Here is a 6,231-nt window from a genome sequence, read left to right as displayed (position 1 = left end):
CCGAAAGGCCGAGGGGTTGGAATTCACCCTTAGCCACCTGATTTGATTGTATCGGCCTCAGTTATTCCGAGGGCTTATCAAGTTGCAGCGCCGAACAACAAAAGCCTTCTTTTCCAGTACTGACGAAACCAAAGATCGAGGTTGGATGAGCCGGTTTGTTAGAGTAAGAACTTCGGATATCATCCCCGGGGATAAAATGCCGTTCCCGGATAGGTGAAACTTTAATCATAAGTGGAGTTCGTATTCCCAATATCTATTCACATTCTGCTTTCACATTTCATAACACCTTTACCCTTCTTTTGGCAGCCGATGCCTGGGTGCCTCAAGCGGTGCCCGACCTCGAGGATTGGGTCCGAAAGTTAGCCGCCACCTCTTCCTATGATGAGCGTAAGTGCCGCAAACTATCGATAGTCTAGTGGGAGTCCAAGAACCATGGTTAGTGCTTTTCCTAAGTTTTAAACACTCTTCGTATATTGTTAGCGTCAACTTACTAACGTTCACTTGCGCAGGCCTTGGTGATGCATCCGAGATGAGGCCGGCTCCGCCCAGGGAAAATACCAAGCCTTCAAATCCAAAGTCTGAGAAGGATAATAAAAGAAAAAGGGTTTCGAAGACCGAAGACCCTCAAGACAAGAAAACCCCTGCTCGAAGGTTGCGGAAAAGATTTGCTCAAACGGGCGCAGATTTGGCCCATGATTCCCTGGATGATGAAGAAAATGATGGTGAAGAGTCGGGGTTGGTGACTCGAACCAGGAAACCAATCGAGGCCGCCAAGCCTTCTAAACTGGAAACCTCATCCTGTGGTAAGGGGACCCCGAAGGAAGAAGAGGGCAAGGCCCCCCTGTCCCTGGAGGTTGAGATCGTCCCTCTGTCTTCAACAACTATACCAGAAGGGTAAATGCTGAGATCACCGATGCTAATGAGAATGCCCTGAGTGAAGAGCTCGTGGCCGCGACAACAGGTCACTCCCTTTCTTTGCTCGGCGAAGAGAAAGTCCTGAGGCTTCTCTGCGGCCAAAAGGAAGAGGAGCTTAAGAATCTCCGGACCGCATTGGCCAAAGCTCAAAAAAGCGAGTCCGAGCTAGATGAGTAGGTAACTGTGATTTTAACAGAGTTCGGCCTTCTTGGCCCTACTTCGGAGGCTAACACTTCGATATCTCAGCTGCAGCAAAAGCTAGAGATGATTGGGCAGCTCCGAGGTGAAGTTGATCAAGTTAGAGCTGATTGTCATCAGTGGAAGAAGAACATGGATCAGCTTGCTGCCGATAAGAAAGCTGCTACAGCCCGACTAGCCTCGGCTGAAACTCAGCTCCGAAGCATTGAAGCAAAGGGTCTGGCTCAGGCTAGGAAAATTGAGGAGTTAGAGGCTGAGCTAGCTAGAGCCCGGGCCGAAGCTGTACAGGCTAAGGCTGAAGCTGAGAAGATGAAGGTTGCGGCTGATAAATCCATTACCATATTCTTGAGGGAAGCCACAGACGTTAAAACTAAGTTGAGGGAGGCCTCCGACAGGGGAAAATGAAGCAATGAATTGGCTAAGTGCCAGGCCCGAAGAGAGACTCTCGAAAAAACCATGCCCGAGGGTTCAACCTTGCCGAGGAGATAGCCGAGGCAAAGGCACGGAAAACCGATGCTAGGTTTCTTGTTTCCTCCGATGATAAAGATGTAGCAAGTGGCTCCAGGGATGATGAATGTGAAGAAGATGTTCCCGAGGGAGAGGAGACTCCCGAATATAGAGCCGCTGAAGAAACAGTTTCTGAAAATGACGCTCCCGAGGGTGTGACCCCCAAAATAGATTAGGTTTTCTTTTTTGTGCAAGGGTACCTTGAGTGCATTGTAAATATGTTTTGTAAATTTCCCTTATGAGTATAACGTATCTTTTTGTTCTATCCTCGATTTGTGTTAAATTTTATTTTGTTTTCGTTTGTGGAAAATTTCGATGATTCAAATACTCAGCTCGAGTATCGGTTCAGACTCGTAACGTAATAAACCCTTAGGTTTTTATTGTTCAATATAATATTCCTTAAGGTTTTAGATGGTCCTCGATCTAAGCTTAAATCAATTTGATGCGAGCTCAGAACAATGGGACTCTTGGGTCCGAGTTGACTGAAAATGAGGTCTCAGACTCCTATATGCTTTTGGACCCCTTAAGCTCTTTTAAGCTGTCCCTTAGGTTCTTATTGTAACGACCCGACCGGTCTTTTTGAGTTTTTGTACCTTGCTCGTCAGTTGTTGGGCATGACTTGCCCCGTGTGATGGATTATGACTTATGTAAATTGCTGATTTTGGTTTTCAGGGTAATCAGAATGAATTTGGAAGAACAGTTCTCAATTTAAAGCTTGAAATTTAAAAAGTTTGACCAAGATTTGACTTGTTGGTATATGATCTCGGATCGGAATTTTTATGATTTTTTAGGTCCGTTAGGTGATTTGGGACTTAAGAGCGTGATCGGAATGCATTTTGGAAGTCCCTGGAAGGTTTAGGCTTGAATTGGCGAAATTGAGATTTTGGCGTTTTTCGGTTGATAGGTGAGATTTTGATATAGGGGTCAGAATGGAATTTTGAAAGTTGCAGTAGTTCCGTTGTGTCAATTGTGACGTGTGTGCAAAATTTCAGGTCATTCGTACGTGGTTTGTTTGGGTTTTTGATCAAAAGCATGATTTGGAAGTTCTTGAAATTCTTAGGCTTGAATCCGATGTGATTTTAGTGTTTTATTATTGATTTGAGCGTTCCAAAGGTTGGAACAAGTTTGAATGAGGTTATGGGATATGTTGGCATGTTTGGTTGAGGTCCCGAGGGCCTCGAGTGAGTTTCGGGTGGTCAATCGAACCATTGCATGTTGTTTGGAATTGCAGAAAATTGCTGATCAGTGTTGTAGAGAAATGGTCATCGCGTTCGCGTAGAGTGGACCGCGTTCGCGTAGAGTAATTTGGTCAGCTAGACTTGAGACATTTTTATTCATCGCGTTCGCGAGTGGTGTAACGCGATCACGTAGGTTTAGTCTGAGGAAGCATCGCGTTCGCGATGGGCAGGTCGCGATCACAAAGAGGAAATTCTGGTCAGTTATTTTGTGCTTTGCGAACGCGAGGCTTTGACCGCGTTCGCGAAGAAGGATTTCAGGCCTGGGCAGAATGTTTAAATAGTCGTCTTGTCCGTGATTTTAAGGTTTATTTCCACCATTTTGGTCGTTTTTGGAGCTTTTTGAAGAGCATTGAAGAGGGATTCAAGGGGAATCACTTGGAGGTAAGATTTATGGACTTTATACTCGTTTCTTCTGTGAATTCTACCTAATTAATCATGGTATTTAAGCCTAGTATTGAAGAACTAGGGTTTGTAATTGGAGACCTAGAATTTGGGATTCGAGGGGCCATTTGAGGTTCGATTTTGATGTTCTTGGTATGTATAGACTCGTGAGAAGATGAGGATTCTATTGATGTGACTTTTATCGAATTCCGAGATGTAGGCTCGGGGCCGGTTGTAGCAATTTCGGGATTTTTTATGTAAATTGGATATTTTCGAGTGGGCTTTGTTCCCTTAGCATATTCTAATGGTTATGTACTGATTGTGGCTAGATTTGGAGCATCCAGAGGTTGATTCGTGAGGGAAAAGGCATTGAGGGCTAGAGTTTGGACCGGATCGAGGTAAGTAATGATTGTAAATGCTATCCTGAGGGTTTGAAACCCCGAATTTCACATCATTGTGCTATTCGAGCTGCTCCCGCGGCGAGAGCGGGTCGCCGCGTGGAGGTGTGCACCATTGGGGATTGTGACTTGGTTCGTCCCGTAAGATTGTTAAGTCGCGTATTTGATTTGAAATCTTATGATATTCCATATTTTAGAGATTGATATTATATTTTGGGTTGTAAGCCATGTTTGGGGCCTTGTGCTGACCTGTTGAGACCCTTAGGGGCATTTTTACTATATTTCCTCACTCTATTTATTTTGAAAGCATATCCTCAGTTATGATTTACTTGTTTATTGTTTAAACCTGGTTTTTATCACTTTAATTCTTAAAATGTAAAAACTGTTTGGGCTGAGTTCCTTGTTTTACTGATGGTCCGAGTGATTGTGAGGTTGATGACTGAGATAGACCGAGGGTCTGATTGTGAGGGTATTGACTGAGATAGACAGAGGGTCTGATTGTGAGGTTAATGACTGAGATAGACCGAATGTCTGATAGTGAGGTTAATGACGAAGAGAGGTCGAGGGCCTGGTTGTGAGGATTTTATATTTATGGATCGGGTTGTACGCTGCAGCAATATATATATATATATATATATATATGGATCGGGCTGCACGCCGTAACGATATATGGGATCGGGCTGCACGCCGCAGCGATATATGGATCGGGCTGCACGCTACAACGGTTACTATATGGTACTTATTGAGTGTGAGTGCTGAGTGTGAGAGCTGAATTATGAGAGTTGAGTTTCGAGTGGCTGAGAGGCTTTGCCCGAGGGGCTGTATACATATATGAGTGATGCTTTGCCCGATGGGCTTGTTTTTATGTAATTGTTGTTTCCATTCCTCTTTATACTGAGCCTCTGTTGAAAATGTTGAACAAATGATTTTAAACAACTTTCATTTAAGCTGGAGTTTTTATGAGATGTTCGGAATTCGATCATTAATTTGGCTTTATTATTTCCACTGAGATTTTATGTTATGTGGTGTTTGTGATTCCTGTTTTGCTCGAGGGGCTGTATACGAACTATGTTTTACCCGAGGGGCCGATTATGGTTTTCATCTCTTTTATTACAAATGGTATTGAACCCCTACTAAAACTGTTGGAAAGCATTTTCAAATAATTTTTACCCAAAGCTGGATTTTAAATGAGACGATTGACTCGTATTCTGATTTGAAAGCCTATTGTGCTTACTGAGTTTATCATAATGTGGATTCATCGTTTCTTACTGATCAATCTTTATTTACTCTTATTACTTACTGGGTTGGAGTACTCACATTACTCCTTGCACCTCGTGTGTAGATTCAGGTATTTTGAAATCCGATAGCAGGTGTTGATTGTTCAGAGGCGGAGTCGTCGGAGTTAGCAAGGTGGCTGCACGATGTTTGCAACAGTGCTTTCCTTCCTCTCATTTTCACTACTGTATTTAGTATATTTTTAGACTCTTGTTGTACTCGGACCTTGGTAGATGCTCATGACTAGTGATACCCTGATGTCGGGCTCGTGTAATTATTCCACACTTTTCTTTAACATTTTATTATGAGAATTATTGTTTTTAAATGGTATAAAATAACTTTTATTGGAAAAATGGCTGATTCAGAAGTTGTGTCGGCTGACCTAGTTTCACGATAGGCGCTATCACGACCGGGTCGGTTTAGAGCCGTGACAAGTTGGTATCAGAGCCTAGGTTATATAGGTCTCACGAGTCATGAGCAGATTTAGTAGAGTCTCGCGTATAGGTACAGAGATGTCTGTATTTATCCTCGGGAGGCTACAGAACCTTTAGGAAAAAATTTCACATTCTTGAATTCTTATCGTGCGTCCTTGATTCAACTTGAAAAGTAACTCTTTGAATTCCTTCCTCGCATTCGTATGCGCGCATGAGCACTCGGTATCAGATGTGCATCGATGGCTTGTGATTTCCTGAGCAAGGGGCGAGATGTGATCTCTATGTGTTGATGTTGGGCCAGTCTGGAGGACTCGAGGCTAGATTTTTACCTATAGCTTGTGCACCGAGGTGCTGATTGTGGGAGCAAGTATTTTTGAACTTATACATTCGGTAGTGCCATATTGATAGAAGTGATGGCTGAATGGCTATGTAATGAGTATGTTATGGCTGCGAGATGTATCCATACGATTTGGAAGCGACAAGAAAGGTCTGCTGGAGGATAAAAGAACTATTAGGTGCTTGATTTCCATCTTGATTGAGGATATCCCCGAGTTATGGGTGTGTGAAGAATCTTTTCATGTGTCCTAGTTGGAAATGAAGTAAATTTCATGTTGCGATATGAGTTCAGACTCAGGAATATTAAGTGTCTGCGTAACATTTATGACAATGGAAGGTATACAGAAATGCCAGTTTGAGGCAAAGCAGGTGGGTTATCTCCTGCGGAGTGTTCTGAGCTTGTGTGATCCTTATGTTGTCTCTTACAAGATCTCATTTACAAGTGAAATATATGTGTTGCAATTTAAATTTGGGTCGCTTAAGAGAGTGGGTTTAACTGCTACGAGAGTGAATGCGAGATTTGCATAAGAGTTAAAGTACCAGATGGTC

This window comes from Nicotiana tabacum, chromosome 11 (assembly GCF_000715075.1).
Source record: "Nicotiana tabacum cultivar K326 chromosome 11, ASM71507v2, whole genome shotgun sequence".
NCBI classification, from domain to species: Eukaryota; Viridiplantae; Streptophyta; class Magnoliopsida; order Solanales; family Solanaceae; genus Nicotiana; species Nicotiana tabacum.
Note: the sequence above shows the minus strand (reverse complement) of the source record.